An 18,943-nucleotide genomic window follows, 5' to 3' on the forward strand; every position below is an offset into this window, starting at 1 on the left:
TGCTAGTATGTTAGGGCATTTTGAGATGAAGAAAGAAGCAATATTGGGTCTCTTGAAAAGCATTAAGGTGGATAAGTCCACAGGCACTGATGGAATCTACCCCAGGTTATTGAGAGGGCAAGAGAGGAGATTGTTGGGTCCCATATCCTTGTTGGCCACTGGAGAGGTCCCAGAGGACTGACAAGTAGACAGTGTTGTTGCTCTGTTCAAGAGAGCAATAGAGCTAATTCAGAAACTATTGCAGTGAGTCTTACATTGGTGGTTGGAAAGGTATTGGAGAGAAACCTTAGGGATAGGATTTACACATTCAGAAAAGCATGGCCTAAATAGGCACAAGTGAGCATGGCTTTGTGCAGGGCAAGTCATGTCTTATGAACTTCATTGAATCTTTTGAGGTGATGAAGATGGTCGATGAGGGTAGAACATGTTGGATGTTGTCTACATGGATTTTAGTCAGGCTTTTGACAAGGTCCCTCGTGCTAGGCTCATCCAGAAGAGTAAGATGCATGGGATCCACAGTGACTTGACCACATGGATTCAGAATCGGCTTGCCCATAGACGGCAGCAGGTAGTGGTAGAAACGTGTTTTCTGGCAGGAGGTCTGTGACTAGTGGTGTTCCGCAGGGATCTGTACTAGGACCTCTGCTATTTGTGATTTATATATAAATGATTTTGATGAAAATGTAAATTAGTGGATTAGTTGGTTTATGGATGATACAAAGATCAGTGGAGTTGGAGATAGTATAGAAGTTTGCCAAATGATACAGCAGGATGCAGATCAGTTGCAGATTTGGGCAGAGAAATGGCAGATGGAGTTCAATCTGGGTAAGTGTGAGGTGCTGCACTTTGGAAGAAGAAATGTGAAGGAAAAGTATGCAGTAAATGGCAGGACCCTGAACTGCATTAATGGGGTTCAAGTCCATAGCTCCCTGAAAATGGCCACTCAAGTAGATAGGATGGTAAAGATGACATATGGCATGCTTGCCTTTGTTGACCGGGGAACTGAGTACAAGAGTTAGCATGTCATGTTGCAGCTTTATAAGACTTTGGTTAGGCCACACATTGAATATTGCATTCAATTCTGGTCACCACATTACATGAAGCATGTGGAGGCTTTGGAGAGCGTGCAGAAGAACTTTAACATGATGCTGCTTGGATCACAGCGTATGAGCTATAAGGAGAGGCTAGAAAAACGAGGGTTGTTTTCTCTGGAGCAGCGGAGGTGGAGGGGAGATTTGATAAAATTCTATAAAATTATGAGGTGCATAGGTAGGATTGATGGTCAGAATCTTTTTCCCAGTGTTGAAATGGCTTATAATAGGGGGCATGTATTTAGGGTGAGGAGGAAAATTCAAAGGCGATGTAAGGGGAAAGTTCTTTTACACAGAGAGTGGAACACGCTGCATGGGTGGTGGTGGAGGCAAATACAATAGATGGAGTCAGGACATGTTTAGATAAGCATATGACAATGCAAGAAATGAAGGGATATAAACAGGCTGAAGGGATTGGTTTAATTTGGTGTCATGTTTGGCACAACATCGTAGGCCGAAGGGTCTGTTCCTATGCTGCACTGCTCTATGTTGTATCTACAATATCTGAAAGTGATGTCACCTTCCTTGTTGTAAGTCAATCCCTTAATTTTTAATAGACTTAGCTAAGATAAAACAGCCACATTCACAGAGGATATAGAAACATGGAAGACCAGAACTGGAGAAGGTTATATAACCACTCGAGCCTGTTTCACCATTCACTATGCTCATGGCTGATCTTTGAGCTCAATACTGTTTTATGCCTTGGTCTCTTTAGCCACAAGAGCCAGATCTTTCTCCTCCATGAAAACACAAAATTGTAGCTCAACCACTTTCTACGATAGCGATTTCTACATGCTATCCACTCTCTCCTGATCTAAGTATGAAAATACCTCTAACTTTAAACAATGATCCTTGGTTCTGGGCACCCCACCACCACTGGGAACATTTTTCCTTCATCTAACCTGTCTATTCTTGTCAGAATCTGATAAATTTCTATGGTATCCCCCATAATTTTTTCCAAACTCCGTTGAATACTATCCTAACTGACTCAATCTTTCCTTATACATCATTCCTCTATCCCAGGAATCAATCTGGTAAACCTTCACTGCATTGCCTCTATAGCAAGAGTAGCCTTCTTTGGATAAGGTGACTGAAATTAGACAGAGTTCTGCAGGTGTGGCCTCACCAATGCCCTGTATCAGTGTAACACTGGGTTGGGGGATTACATAAGCATTGGGTGAATTGGGGTTAAGCGGGGAGGGGTGGGTGTTGTCACAAAATTACTGGGGGCATTATAAAAACACTGGGCGGTGTTAGTAAAATTATTGGAGGTTATTAAAAAGTGCGAGGGAGGTTGTTATAAAAATGATTAGGAGTGAGATAAACAATGGACTGGGGTGGGATTAGCTTAGATTACTTAGTGTGGAAACAGGCCCTTCGGCTCAACAAGTCCACACTGACCCACCGATGCGCAACCCACCCAGACTCACTCCCCTAACACTTCATCCCTTCACCTAACATTACGGGCAATTTAGCATGGCCAATTCACCTAACCTGCACATTTTTTTTGTACTGTGGGAGGAAACCAGAGCACCTGGAGGAAACCCACGCAGACACAGGGAGAATGTGCAAACTCCACACAGTCAGTCGCCTGAGGTGAAAATTGAACCCGGGTCTCTGGCGCTGAGAGGCAGCAGTGCTAACCACTGTGCCACCGTGTGCCCACAAATAGGATAGGATAGGATACGAGAAAGTCTTGCTACAGTTGCAGCAAAAACAGGAGCTCTAGCTGACAGATGGAAGGTGGGCGGGAGAACTTTAGGCTGTGTAGACACTGCTAGGCCCCATTCTTAATGTCAGAAGACCCAGTTCAGAGGCAGCCAGTAGATGAGAGGAGTGGTGGTCGGGCTGCCGTCACCAGAGCTGTGTGAGCAGGAGAGGTCGAGCGAGATATGGGAAGAGAAGGAGAGGTGAGGAGGGGAGGTAAAGGCAGATAGGTAGTTATGTGCTCAGGCAAATGGGAACAGCGACAAAGCCCCAGGTGGACAGAAGTAGTACTTCAGGTTTACCCTCAAAACATTGCTGGCGAAGTGCGGCATTTCTACAAACACCTGGGAATCACTGGCCCAAGACCATCCAAAGTGGAGGAGGAACATCAGAGAAGGCATTAAACACCTTGAGACTTGCCATCAGGAAAAAAATGGAAGCCAGGGGCAAACAGAGAAAGGAGGGTACTGCCCCTCCAATGTCCCACACCCCCTTTCCTGCGACCATCTCCTGTCCCAGGTGTAACAGAGCCTGCGGTAGCTGTATCAGTCTATACATTTACCTTTGGACTCACCCTGAGTGGTGGTGATGGTGATATAACTGGAACCTGTATTTAATTTTGTCACTATGAGGACCAACATACAGTTTGCAGTACTTCCTTACTGCCTGCCACACTTGTGTGCTTACTTTCAGCGGCTGATGTACAAGGACATCCAGGTCTCATTGATCATTCCCCTCTCTCATCTTCCAGCCATTCAAATAATAATCTGCCTTCCTATTTTTACTACCAATGTGAATGACCTCACTTTTATCCATATAACACTTTATCTGTCATGCATTGCCCTCTCGCTGCATGTTCTCCCATTAGAGTGCGATGTCTGGTGGTGGTTTAATATCACCATGCTTGAGGTAAGTGCTTAGGTTAAGAAGGGGACCTTCATAGCATGATCTCAGCTGGTATGAGAATTGAATGTATTGATGTCACTCTGCAGTGGAACACAGCTATTCAGCCAACTGAGCAAATACCCCTCTGTTGACGGACACTCACTGTGAGGTCTTTGAGCCCCAACTGTGACCAAACTATAGCATGAGTTAAAATAAATCCCCCTTGAGCCCTTACCTAGCCCTGCCATCCAAGAACTCTCCTGAACATTTTTCTCAGCTACAGTCTCTTTCATTCATATTATCTCATTTATCAGGAAATTCTGGAAAGTAGAAATAATACCTCTGCATTTATGTTGGTGTATACGATATTACAATACACACAGAAGCAGAATAAGAATTGATCAACATCTTCAATAGTTCTCAAACCTCTTAGGTCAGAAATCGCAAAGCAAAGCATGAGTTTCCTTGCCACCACAGGATTTAATTTGTCTGAAGATAACAGGCATAAATTAACAAAAGTTTATTTTGAATCACTTCTACATTAAAAAAAATTGCTAGGACTCCCAAATATACCTTCTGCAAACTGGTGAACTCACAGCGACTGCATTTCACATAAATAGACACAAAGTCAGAAAATTTTAATCAGTTTCCCCTTTTCCTGCATCTTAGTTTTTAATCTCAGATTTAAATGTCACGATTGACAGAGTGCTCATTACAATAGTCTCCACTATATTTTCCCCGTATTGTCGCTCCTGAACCTGTGCAATTTTAAACTGGAAATTACACACTTGTTTGCAAGGAATCCAATACCTCAGTGTTTTCTAGAATTCCTGGATCGCAGACACGTTTTTGTTGAAAGGTTTAAATCTGCACTCTGTCTTTTAGCAGCTTCATCTCAAACTTGCAGTTTCATTCTCCTTTGTAATTATCTTCTAACATCCACTTCATTTGAGTTTCCTATTCTCCATTCCTCCTCCCCAACCCCCTTGTTGCTTCCTCCTCCAGCCTTGTCCACAACCCTACTCCCATGGCAAATACCCTGAAAAGCCTACAGCAAAAAAATCCTCTCCCTTGTCAAAAGGCCTTGCTAAATATAGATATGACTCTCCTGGTAATACCCTCACTGTTGGCATGTATTCTTTTAATTGATACTGGCTCCTCCAATCTCAGGCTGATCTGCCCCCCACAATTCTTGTTGATAAGGAATGTCTCAGGATCAAACATAAAAAGAACTGGTCTGTGATTAAAATAGCAGCTCCTCACCTCATCTGGCCACTCAATTTATGGTGAGAAACTTCCCTTTAATTTTGGTTTTCCTAGATATTTCTTTCAAGGATAAGTTTGCCTGCCTTCCCCTATTTATTAGGAATGGACCCCACCACCGCATGTCTGGCATTGCATGAATGCTCCCTCTATCAAACTGGACTCCTAACAAATTGCACAGCATGCTCATAATTGGCTTTGGTTGTGTTTCCACCCCTTTCACTTGCACTTCTCCTCATCCATCATGTAGCGCACACAACTCACAAAAAAATTCCAAACCGTTTGTTTAAGTTTTTTCTTTATTCATTCACGGGAACCTCTGGCTAGGCTAGCATTTATTGCCCAGAGGGCAGTTAAGAGTCAACCACATTGCTGTGGGTCTGCAGTCACATGTAGGCCTGACCAAGGATGCAGTTTCCTTTCCTGAAGGACAATTCGTGAACCAGATGGGTTTTTCCGACAATCAGCAATGGTTTATGGTCATCACTAGATACTTCATTCCAGATTTTTTTTGTTGAATTCAAATTCCACTAACTGCCATGACTGGATTTGAAACCTTGTCCCCAAAACATGTACTGAGTTTCTGGATTAACAGTATAATGATAATACCATAAGAGCACAAATTAGGCCATTCAGCCCATCAAGTCTGCGCCGCCCTTAAATCATGGCTGATTGATTCTCAACTCCATTTTCCCACTTTCTCCCCGTAACCCTTTGATCCCCTTGGCAATCTAGAACTTATCTATCACTGTTTTAAATCTACTCAATGAACTGGCCTCCACAGCCTTCTGTGGAAATAATTTCCACAGATTCACCACTCTCTGGCTGAAGAAGTTCCTCCTTATCTCCCTTTTGAAAGGTTTTCCTTTTACTTTAAGGCTGAACCCTCAGATCCTCGTCTCTTCTGCCAATGGAAACATCTTACTAACATCCACTCTGTCCAGGTCGTCGAGTATTCCGTAAGTTTCAATCAGATCTCTCCTCGTCCTTCAAAACTCCATTGAGAATTGTCCCAGAGTCATCAAAGTTTCCTCATATATTAAGATCTTCATTAGATTAGATTACTTACAGTGTGGAAACAGGCCCTTTGGCCCAACAAGTCCACACCGACCCGCCGAAGCGTAACCCACCCAGACCCATTCTCCTACATTTACCCCTTCACCTAACACTACGGGCAATTTAGCATGGCCAATTCACCTAACCTGCACATTTTTGGACTGTGGGAGGAAACCGGAGCACCTGGAGGAAACCCACGCAGACACGGGGAGAATGTGCAAACTCCACATAGAGAGTCGCCTGAGGCGGGAATTGAACCCGGGTCTCTGGCGCTGTGAGGCAGCAGTGCTAACCATTGGGCCACCGTGCCGCCCACGGGGCCAACATGCCCTTCCTGAGGCACGGGGCCCAAAATTGCTCACAATATTCTACATGTGATCTGACCAGAGCCTTGGAAAACTTCAGAAGTACATCCCTGCTTTTGTATCCTAACCATCTCACAATGAATGCCAATATTGTATTTGCCTTCCTAACTAATGACTCAACCTGCAAGTTTAACTTAAGAGAAACCTGGACTAGGAGTCTCACATCCCTTTGCAGTTCAGATTTCTGATTTTTCCACCCATTTAGAAAATAGTCTATGCCTCTATTCTTCCGACCAAAGTGCATGACCTCACACTTTCCCATGTTGTATTTCATCTGCTACTTCTTTGCCCACTCTCCTCACCTGTTTAATTTTTTCTGGAGCCTGCCCCCTCCTCAATATTACCTGCCCCTCCACCCATCTTTGTATAATTTGGAAACTTAGCCAGAAGACCCTCAGTTCCTTCATCTGGATCATTAATGTATAAAGTGAAAAGTTGTGATCCCAACACTGACTGTTGCAGAAAACCACTGGTCACTGGCTTCTTTCCTGAGAAGGCCCTTTTTATTGCCGCACTCTGCCTTCTGCAAGATAGTCAATCTTCTATCCATGCTAGCACTTTGCCTGTAACACCACGGGCCCTTATCTTACTGAGCAGCCTCCTGTGCAGCACATTGTTAAAGGCCTTTTGGAAGTCCAGATAGATAACATCCATTGGCTGACCTTGGTCTAAACTGCATGTTACCTCCTCAAACTATTCTAACAGATTTGTCAGGCATGACTTCCCCTTGATGAAACCATGCTGACTTTGCCCTAATTTACTATACACTTCCAAGTATTCAGAAATCTCATCCTTCACAATTACTCCAAAATCTTACCAACAACTAAGACAGGGCATTCCATGCCTTTACCACTCTGAGTAAAGAACTCGCCTCTGACATCTGTCTTAAATCTATCACCCCTCAATTTGCAGCTATGCCCCCTCATAAAACCGACGTCATCATCCCAGGAAAAAGACTCTCACTGTCGGCCCTATAATTCTCTGACCATCTTGTATGTCTCTATTAAATCCTCTCTTAGCCTTCTTCTCTACAATGAGAAAAGACCCAAGTTCCTCAGCCTTTCCCCATAAGACCTTCCATCCAGACCAGGCAACATCCTGGTAAATCTCCTCTGCACCTTTTCCAACCATCCACATCCTTCTTGTAACGGGATGCCCAGAACTGTACACAATATTCCAAGCATTTTGTATAGTTACAGCATGACATCACAGCTCCGGAACTCAATCCCTCTACCAATAAAACCTAACACAACACATGCCTTCTTATCAACCTGAGTGGTAACTTTCAGGGATCTATGCACATGGACCCCAAGATCCCTCTGCACATCCACACTACCAAGAAACTTTTCATTGACAGTATTCTGCCTTCCTGTTATTCTTCCTAAAGTGAATCACCTCACATTTATCTGCACTGAACTCCATTTGTCACATCTCTGCCCAATTCTGCAGCTTATCCAAGTCCCCCCTGCAACATTCTCCCAAACTGTCCACGATTCCTCCAACTTTAGTGTCATCTGTAAACTCGCTAACCCATCCACCTATGCCTGCTTCCAAGTCATTTATAAAAAGGACAAACAGCAGTGGCCCCAAAAAAATCCTTGTGGCTCACCACTAGTAACCAGACTCCAGGCTGAATATTTTCTATCAACCACCACTCGCTGCCTTCTTACAAAAAGCCAGTTTCTAATCCAAACTGCTAAATCACCCTAGATTCCTTGCCTTCGCATTTTCTCCAAAAGCCTACCATGTGGAACCTTATCAAAGGCTTTACTGAAATCCATGTACACGTCAACTGCCCTACCCTCATCCACATGTTTGGTTACCTTCTTAAAAAACTCTGAGGTTTGTGAGACATGACCTGCCCTTGACAAAACCATGTTGACTATCTCCAATCAAATTGTCACTTGCTAGATGATTATAAATCCTATCTCTTATACTCCTTTCCACTTTTTTTCCTACAACAGATGTAAGGCCCACTGGTCTATAATTACCTGGATCATTTCAACTGCCCTTCTTGAACAAAGGCACAACATTTGCAATCCTCCAGTCCTTTGGTACTAAACCTGTAGACAATGACGACTCAAAGATCAAGGCCAAAGGCTCTGCCATCTCCTCCCTAGCTTCCTAGAGAGTCCTTGGATAAATCCCATCTGGCCCAGGGAACTTGTCTACTTTCACACCTTCTAGAATTGATAACACCCCTCCTTACTAACCTCAATCCTTTCTGGTCTAATGGCCCGTATCTCAGTCTTTGCCTCTACAATATTCTCCTTTTCCTGAGTGAAAACAGATAAGAAATATTCATTCAGCACCTCTCCGATCTCTACAGGGTGCACACACAACTTCCCACTTCTGTCTTTGACTGACTCTATTCCTACCCTAATCATCCTTTTATTCCTCACATACCTGTAGAAAGCTTTATGGTTATCCTTTATTCTACCTGCTGAAGACTGCTTATGTCCCCTCCTTGCTCTTCTTAACAATATTTAAATCCTTCCTAGCTAATCTGTAACTCTCCATCGCCTCTACTGAACCATCTCATCTCAACATCACGTAAGTCTCCCTCTTCTGCTTAACAAGAAATAGAATTTCTTTCGTAAACCATGGTTCCCTTACCTTATCACTTCCTTCCTGCCGGACAGGGACATACCTATCAAGGACATGCAATATCTGTTTGTTAATTTATCCAATTTCACACCTTTCAGTTTTCCTTGCGCCTTCTCCTTAGTGATGGCCGTTGTGCACATCCCTGCCGTCCCACTCTCTGGAATGTTTGGAATATTACACATGTCTTCCACCATGAAGACTGATGCAAATTACTTATTCAGTTCCTCAGCCATTTCTTGTCCCTCATTACTACTTCCCCAGCATCATTTTCCAGCAGCCCAATGTTCACGTTTGTCTCTTTTACCATTTATATATCTAAAGAAACTCTTGCAATCTTTCCTAATATTACCGGCTAGCTTACCATCATATTTAATCTTCTGCCTCCTTGCTTCTTTCTTTGTTGTCGTCTGTTGGTCTTCGTAGGCTTCCCAATCCTCTGGTTTCCCACCACCTTTTGCCACTTTCTTTTTTGCTTTTGTGCTGTCCCTGACTTCCCTGGTCAGCCATGGTTGCCTCATCCTTCATTTAGTATGCTTCTTTGTCCTCAGGATGAATTTTTGCTGTGTTTCTCGAATTACTCCGAGAAACTCCTGCCATTGCTGTTCCACTGTCTTTCCTGCTGGGCTCCTTTCCCAGTCAATTCTACCCAGCTCCTCCCTCATGCCTCTGTATCATCACCTCCCCAAAGTTCAATCATAAACACAACAACTCACTGCATTAATTCTATTCCTCCTTTCAATCAGATCTCTGGCCAGTTACTTTACACCCATACTTTTGATAACGTCCCTCCCATCAGTAGAAATAATTCACCACCTCCCCTCCATTTATTACATTGCAATCCATTAGATTTTAACACTTCCGTTCAATCTCCCAATTCAAATTTTCTATTCCAGGGAGAAAAACCTGAATTTCTCTAGTCTCATTGATAGCTGAAGTCCTCAAACGTGGTAAAATTCTGGCATATACCGTATGTACCCATGAGACTTTGAATTACATTTTCTAAAGTGTTGCATCCAGCTTGCACATAACACCACGCTCTGGAAGCTAGCCAATGTTTGCAGAGGTTTACCACAATTCAAAATCAGATCTATCTTTTCTTATACATTCCATTCTGCTAAAATGGTTTATTCAAATGTATTAGAGTCATGAATTATTTATTTACATACCTTGTAATTAAATCTTTCACTGCAAATATTACACCTGACTAGCTAATTGCTGATTTGCGCAATTTGATTTCTCCCTGCAGTTCAATATTTTCAATTACTTAAAAGCTTAAAAAAAACCCACCTGGGTGTAATTACAAGATGGTAATCTGTTCAAAGGATCCAGAAGAGGGAGATCACAAACCAAAGCGCTGAAAATTCAGGCAGTTGTTAGCCTTCATTTGAGCACTCAGACCAGACAGTACGTTTGAAATTATACAGTTATTCTTATGTTGCCCAGGGTCAAATAATTAGTTCAATTTTGTGCAGTCAACTGTATACATGTCTGATCTGTATAGAGGTGTGTGTTTCTGCATTTTAAATTGGGATGGAGGACTGGTAGATCAGCAAGAAGCTGATTTTGCTTCTGACCTCAGATAAATAGTTTAAAAACTTAAAACCAACTTCCTTTTTAAAGATAATCAGAGCTGGAAAGGAAGGAGACTTTCTTGAGCTAGCTAACCATAAAAACCGAGGTTCAATAGTAGGAGCCTGGGAGTTGAAAGGTTGGAAGAGATGCTGTATGGTGCTGTTTTAGGTTAAGTCTATGAAAGAAACATTTAGAATTTGGGTTATTCAAAGATAAATGTGTATAAAGAAATGGACATCCCAAGATGTAGGGAGTTCATGTGTCGTATAAATGGAACTGCCTGCCAACCCTGGTCCAGAATCATCAAACCTTCCACTGGAAAACATCAATCTCAGTTTCAAATGTTCCATTCACATCACAAGTTTTATTTTGAAGTGAGAGAAATATTTGCAGGAAAATTTCTCAAATTTTCCCAACATTTTTTTGGAGAAATGTTTCTCTACATGACCACTTAACAGTTTCTGTTCAATTTCAAGGCAATCCTCCTTTGTTGGACTTCTGGCCCAGGTTATCGGCCATGTTTTATCTCCTTTCCAATCCTCAGTCCATTAATTAGAGATCCTGTTTGATGGGATGATAATCTATAGAAACAGGAAGGTAGTGAGGAAGAACATTTGTAGGGATGGGTGTGTGTGTGTACACACAGACACAGACAGTCACACACACACACACACCCCTACAAACGTTCTTCCTCACTACCTTCCTGTTTCTATAGATTATCATCCCATCAAACAGGATCTCTAATTAATGGACTATATATGAGCATGGGTAGATCTTCGGGATTCTTCTCATTCATGCACTCCTCCTCATGACCGATTCAGACCAGGATTAAAGAAGACCAGTGTTCTGCCTCATGGTCAGTATAACTTTGAGATATACTCATGAAAATATCACCATTATAGCATGTGAACTTAAATGTTTTATACTCCCAGTTATCTGCTCACTTGATGCATGATTGGTGTGGAAGCATGTTGTTTTTAAATATGCGGTTACCTTTAATATTAGACCAGACACCTAGGCATCTGCGAAATGTTATAGGACAAAGAACGAAGAAACTTTACAGCCCGGGAACAGGCCCTTTCGGCCGTCCAAGCCTGAACCAATCCAAATCCACTGTCTAAACTTATTGCTCAATTCCTTTGCGTCGATTTCTCTCTGCTCCCCACCTACTCATGCATCTATCCAGACACACCTTAAATGAATCTACCATGCCTGCCTCCTCTGGCAACACATTCCAGGCACCTCCCACCCTCTGTGTAAAGTACTTTCCACATGCATCCCCCTTGAACTTTTCACCTCTCACCTTGAACACGTGACGTCTTGTTATTGAATCCTTCACCCTGGGAAAAAGCTTATCTCTATCCACCAAGTCTATATCCTTCATGATTTTGTTGACCTCAATCAGAACCCCCTCAATCTCTTTTTTTCTAATGAAAACAATCCTAACTGACTCAACCTCTCTTCATAGCTAGCACCTTCCATACCAGGCGACATCCTCGTAAACCTTCTCTGCACTCTCTCCAAAGCATCCACATCCTTTTGATAATGTGGCAACCAGAACTGTACACAGTATTCTAAATACAGCTGAACCAAATCTTGTACAATTTTAACATGACCTGCCAGCTTTTGTACCCAATACCCTGTCCGAAGGCAAGCATACCATATGCCTTCTTGACCATTCTATCCATCAGTGCAGCCACTTTTAGGGTACAATGGACCTGAACTCCCAGGTCTCTCTGCTCATCATCTTTTCACAAGGCTCTTCCGTTTACAGTATTGTTCACTCTAGAATTAGACTTCCCTCGCACTTGCCTGGATTGAACTCCATCTGCCACTTCTCTGCCCAAATCTCCAGTTTATCTATATTCTCCTGTATTCTTTGACAGTCCCCTATATTTTCTGCTACTCCACCAATCTTCATGTTATCTGCAAATAGACTGATCAGACCAACAATTCCCTCTTCCAGATCATATATGTATGTCACAAACAACAGTGGCCCCAGCACTGATCTCTGTGGAATATCACTGGTCACCTTTCTCCATTTTGAGAAACTCCCTTCAACTACTACTCTTGGTCACCTGTTGCTCAACCAGTACTTTATCCACCTAGCTAGAACATCCTGCACACCATGTGATTTCATTTTCTCTATTAGTTTACCATGGAGAATCATATCAAATGCCTTAATAAAGTCCATGTATATGACATCTACAGCTCTTCCTTCAGCTATCAACTTGGTCAGTTCCTCAAAGAACTCTATTAAGTTGGTAAGGCACGATCTCCCTTGCACAAAACCATGTTGCCTATCACTGATAAGCCCATTTTTTCCAAATATAAATAGATTTTATCCCTCAGTACTTTCTCCAGCAACTTTCCCACCACTGACGTCAGGCTCACTGGTCCGTAATTACCTGGAATATCCCTATCCTTCTTGTCCAGGGAGATAAGATGAGCAACCCTCCAGTCATCCAGCACTTCAACTGTGTTTAAAGATGTTACAAAGATATCTGTCAGGGCCCCAGCTATTTCCTCTCTCGCCTCCCTCAGCAACCTGGGATAGATCCCATCCAGTCCTAGGGATTTGTCCACCTTAATATCCTTTAGCATACCCAACACATCTTCCCACCTTATGTCAACGTGATCCAGAGTAAACAAACTTCTATCACTAATCTCAACATTCATCATGTCCCTCTCCTCAGTGAACACTGATGCAAAATAAATCATTGACAATCTCACCCATTTTCTCAGGTTCGAAACACAACCTACTTTCCTTATCCTTTAGTGAAACCATCCTTTCTCTACTTACCCGCTTACTTCTTATATATAAATTAAAGGCCATGGGATTCTCCTTAATTCTGCTCACTACAATTATTTTATGACCGCTTTTAGCCCGCTTGATTCCTTGTTTAAAATTGGTCCTACTCTCTTGTAATTCCTCCAAGGCCCATTCTATTCTTAGCTGCCTTGACCTTAGCTAGTCACACGATTTCTTCCATTATCCATGGTTCACGAATCTTGCCTCTTTTGTGTATTTAAATTTGTTGCGTTAAATAATGTCTGTTGGATTCTTCAGCAACACAATATCCGTGCCAGGTTTCTTTTGTTAAAATCAATAAGATTAGCATTGCCACATCAGGTAGAATACCCTATTGGAGGCATTTTGAGTAAAATATTCTTATTACTTCTTGGTTTGTTCTGCAGCAGATTCAGTTGTGTAAAAGAGAGAATTTTAAGGACATTTTCTTGATAAGTGATGCACATGATAATTTAATAGATAGAAAATCCAAAATATATGATGGATAAGAATGTCTTATCTTTAATAAACACTGTTCTTGCAGCTGGAATAAGGATAGCCTATCTCATAATCACAATAAATGTATTCTTCAATATCTTTCTGAAAAGACTAGATATGACAGACTTTAAATAATTGATGTTCTTTTCACAATAAAGAAAGATAATTCCCAGAAAGCAAAATGCTGTCGGCAGCTAAAACAGATACTGTTGGAGCACAGTGGCACTGCAACACTTCTGCATATGTTTACATTCAGAGGCAAGATTTTGTCAACTCACTGGAGGAAGGAATGGAGGAATGAACTAGGCCGAGACATGGCTGCCAACTTCCAATGCCATCTGCAGGCCATGTGTGGGGAGGCTGGGATAAGGAATGGAGATATAACCAACACAAAGCAATTGGCAGCCAATTGAGACTCATTAAGGTTGTCTCCTGTGGACTGAATTTTTTCAGGTCAGCTTGCAGTAGTAATATAAACATGATCAATAGAAGGAGTGGTCGATCAGTGACTGACTGGGGCTAGTGCGCCTGAGGCACAGTTCTCTCATCCAACTGTCAATATGGGAAATGGTTAACCACTCCAACAGACTACCCTGTGGTGATATCCCAATTTTGCAATGGTCCAATGATAATGTGAAGAAGCACTTAATCTCAAACAGCAGAGTAAAATTTCTCCTCTCAAAATGCAGTTGACATCAGTGAGTGGGATTCCCCCTCCACTGCTGATCTGTCAGTTTGGGCCACTGTCATTAAAGAGATTTTAAAATGCTCAGAAGATGCCTCCATCTTGAAATATGAATGTTATCTCTGGCTGCCTGAGTGGGCAGCTTTCTCATTGCTGAACGGTGTTCCTTTTTGTTTCCTGGCATGCCATTCTTAAATGGATGCCAAGCATGTTTTTTTTGTCATTAATTGTCCAATTAACCCATTGGGAGAAAACACTGTGTAGAGTCAGGACCCAGAAACGATCCAAATATTCGGATCCAAACCCTAAACATTATGCCCTATGTTTCCTTTATAACATAGTCTCACTATTTGCAGACTCACGTACTCATACAAATACATCATTGGTTTGCTGCAGTTGTCAAATACTGAATTAATTTCTTCATTAAAGTATAGCCTCATAATTTGCATCTAATTGACAAACTTAAAGAAAAAAGCATAAAATACCAATATTGTACAGTGTAAATTGCGAGTAAAGATGCATAAAGTCCCTTTGTCTACTTTTCATTTTCCAATCCATGGGATTTTACCATCCAAATAGTCATTCATATGGATTTTGGGGGTTAAACGCTTGTTCTTTACAATCTCAAATGCTAGAATTTATATTAACTTCTCAATGATGCCAGTTGGAAGAATTGGAATGCTGTCAGCATCAATCCCTCCTGGGTGAAATGTAGGATTTTTAAGATGGAGCTTTCTACCACCTAGCTTCAGTTCATGACTAAACCCAACATTTCTGAGGATCAGCCCGACTGTACTTGCAATTGCTACATAAACAACCATAATGGGCTTCTGAATGAGTTTGCCAATTTAGTTCAAATTTGTGCATAAGTTGTACTTTTATACTGTGAATGGGCCCACTGAGATATTGGTTGACACTGTCCAAATTTCTCCCACTCAATGATTATAGTTGGCAAATTAACAAGCGTCCATATCAGTTGGCTGAATAATATTCAAAGTTAGTTTTTGGAGCTCAATAGAGGTGAACTCTTCCACTGCTTTCTTTTCCTGCAGCACTCAAACTTAAACCACTGATTCCCATAACCAAAGAAATATTGAGCCAAGTTTTGTTAGAAAATTAACGTCATATTGAATGAAAGCTATTAATGCAAAGGATCAGCCAGCAAATTCTATGTGTTAAGGGAAAAGAGTTGCAAATATCCAGAACTTGATGGCCAATTGATATCACACTGTTATTGGTTTCTCAGTGACTGGACCTATATCCTACCAACCCATTGACTTTTCTAAAAAAACCAATTTTCATATTTGCACATTACTTTCAATAAATGCACCATAAAGTAAGAACAGTTAGACCCATACACATACCCAATTATCAGTCTGTCGGCCAGAAACAGCACCATTCACTCATTTGTCACATTCCTCCATGTAGTACTTACTTCTAATGATTTGTAAAGGTGTTAAATTTTAACAAAGAAATTTGAATTTCCCTTTCATCTATTTATCTCTCTCCATTCTAAACTCTATATTTCAGTATCTCTCACTAAATAGTTTACGACTGTAGTTTACCTTCTTTTCCATTGCTTTATATTTTAACTCACCTCTTAAAGTTCACTGACTAAGGAAATAAACTGTTGGTCCCATCACCTCCTGAGGTTCCAGATGCCCCATTGCCCTTGCCATGCTTTGTTTAGCACAAAACCTCCAATTCTAGTTTAAGACCTTGAAAGACATTGTATCATGTATCATCTCAGCAACTGCACAGCAGTTATTATGCTTAGACACACTCACTGGGATAGCATTCTTCCTTTATCAACTTCAGTAACAGCTTCTGCCTTGTTCGTACCGATCCAAAGACGTGAGCAGAAAACTATGCTGACACTTCAGTGTACAACTGAAGGAATATTGCATTCCAGGGAGTGTCACTTGTTGTTTAGGCTCTAGTTGATTGAGGTATAGTGTTTCCACCAGCAGTAATAAAACAGCAGTGAAAGTTATCAAAATTAGTATTGACAGCCCCCACAGGGCATTGTAAAAAAAAACCCAAGTGTCAAAGGAAACTTCCAGATTCAAAATCCTCCTTTCTACTCTTCCAAATAAAACAATAAACAAGTTAGACAGCCCCTGGTGGAGTATTGTAGCAAAAATAAAAATTAAACAGTCAACAGAAACATGCAACACTGTAACAGAAACATAAAATTAAATAAAATATTGTTATCAGAGAAGGAAGAGGATGAAGATGAAGAGGAGGACAAGGACGAGGACAAGGAGGACGAGGACAAGGAACAGATTTCCTGGTCTTGATCTCAATTCTGTTTGTTAGAATTTGGTGCTTGCAGTTGGCTGATGAAATTATCTATATTACTATTGGTGACCACATTTCAAAAACACCATAGTGGCTCCGGAATATTAAGAGGATGTAAAAATCACTCTATAAATACAATTTATTCTTCCTTTGTAAAATACAGTGAGACCCTTTGCTGTATTTAGATTTATTCAGTTTTATACAAATTTTAGTTTATTGATCTCTATCTGTACAGTATTAAAATGTTGCTAAGGTATAAAAAAAAAGGCTATTTTGTTACAAGGCTGAGTCAGAGATTGAATCAAAATAGCCTTACTACCCAGTATTCACAACACAGTAAAATTAAAGCTTTCAAAATCTCTCAAAATTGACCCCAATTGTTCTTAACCAGACTTTTTGAATGACCAATTCCAGACTCAGTGAATAATCAATTATTATTGATTATTGTATGGTAAACAAAAACTTAGCAATTTATTGACAATACAGTAATTTTAGCAGAGCAAAGTTAAGCAACAACATAATCTAATCAATACCTATGATTTTTACCTAACAGACTTTGTTTTCAGCACCATTCATGCAAAAGATCGACTGATAAACACAGTTATGAATAAATAAGATAAGACTACAAAACTGGAAAATTATTTAAGTAGTTTTCATGTTGTGATGTTCTACAGACATTTTTGATGGCTTCTTGATGGATTTTTATGAAGACTTGATCAGAGCCACTTTTTTAGTCAACTCAGAGGAAGTCAGTGATACGTCAAAATTAGTTTCTATTCTCTGAAGTTACGTTGCTGATAATGGGAGGTTAGGAAGAGGCTTTTCAAGTCTTCAACAGGCAAACTCCTTCCTTTTGAAACAGTGTCAAAAAACAGTTAAAACTCTGGCGCCTCCATCAGTGTGATCTTTACCTTCCCTTCCAGACTTGTCGCCACCAATTCCCAAGGACTCACTTTAAGTGGCCAGACATCTGCTATCCGGTAAACATCCTGCTTTCCCATGGTGTCAAAGAGTCAATGGAATTCTTTTGATCAACAACCAACTAGCAATTAATTTCTCAGACTGGTCTCACAACCATAGAACCACTTGTTTTTTTTTCTGTTGTGTTTTGTGTTTAACACAAGCTGCTGCTCAGAGTCCAAAGGCTATCTTCAGCTCACAGTTCCCAGTTCCAAAGCAGTGAAATATTAGCAAAGGATCAAATAGCTGGAAAACATCATGAATTCACTCTTCCAATGATTCATAACATTCATCTTTTATGGATTGTGATGGGTGCAGAAAACTCATTACTCTGAGTAAGTAGGATTCATTTGACCCTCATGTTTGTAATGTCTTGACCACCATGCTACCAAACAGTCTTAATGTCTGTAATTTGCTCAATCTTGCAAGATTTGGTAATCTGCTGAAATGAGGGGTCACACAGAGATTGTCGACTGAAGTGAGTTGTCCAAGGATATGAGGAATCCATTGCTCTCAGGATGCAACTCAATCAACCATTGACATCTTGAGAACAGTTCATGAAGAAAATTGGTAAGAAAGGAGAACAAAGATCAAGCTGAAGTAGAATTCAATCTTAAAGTTTTGAGAAACTCATCAGTTGGTTTGAAGGAACTTATTTTTCATTGTCATAACAACTGTTTATATAACTCTAAGCACAACCAGTTGTGCACTAAACAGATTGCCAAATTTAATTTATCTTCAAATGCCCATAATTTCTACTGCCTTACATGTATCATAATGCTTTTTTTAAAATGATGTTGAAGCAAAGTGATGCAATTAGTTATGTGATTTAGATTAGATTCCTTACAGTATGGAAACAGGCTCTTCAGCCCAATAAGTCCATGCTGACCTTTCAAAGAGTAACCCACACAGACCCATTCCCCTATCCTACATTTACCCCTGACTAATGCAGCTAACACTGTGGGCAATTTAGCATGGTCAATTCACCTGACCTGCACATCTTTGGATTGTAGAAGGAAACACCTACAGACAAGGGAGAATGTGCAAACTCCACACTGACAGTTATAGAGTCAGAAAATCATAGAGATGTACAGCATGGAAACAGACCCTTCAGTCCAACCCATCCATGCTGACCAGATATCCCAACCCAATCTAGTCCCAC

General features: G+C 41.0%; 1 long non-coding RNA gene across 1 annotated transcript in view; it reads right to left on the reverse strand.

Annotated features, from left to right (window-relative positions):
* Positions 1-16,242, reverse strand: part of LOC148146131 (uncharacterized) — a 37,068-nt gene extending 20,826 nt beyond the window's left edge. Inside the window, exon 1 of the long non-coding RNA XR_015760784.1 lies at positions 16,118-16,242. This is a non-coding gene — a long non-coding RNA (uncharacterized LOC148146131). The remainder of the gene's footprint in view (positions 1-16,117) is intronic.
* Between the last annotated feature and the right edge of the window lie 2,701 nt (positions 16,243-18,943).

Source organism: Chiloscyllium plagiosum, unplaced genomic scaffold, assembly GCF_037043375.1.
Source record: "Chiloscyllium plagiosum isolate Xiang-an unplaced genomic scaffold, Cpla_swu_hap1 HiC_scaffold_21, whole genome shotgun sequence".
Taxonomy (NCBI): domain Eukaryota; kingdom Metazoa; phylum Chordata; class Chondrichthyes; order Orectolobiformes; family Hemiscylliidae; genus Chiloscyllium; species Chiloscyllium plagiosum.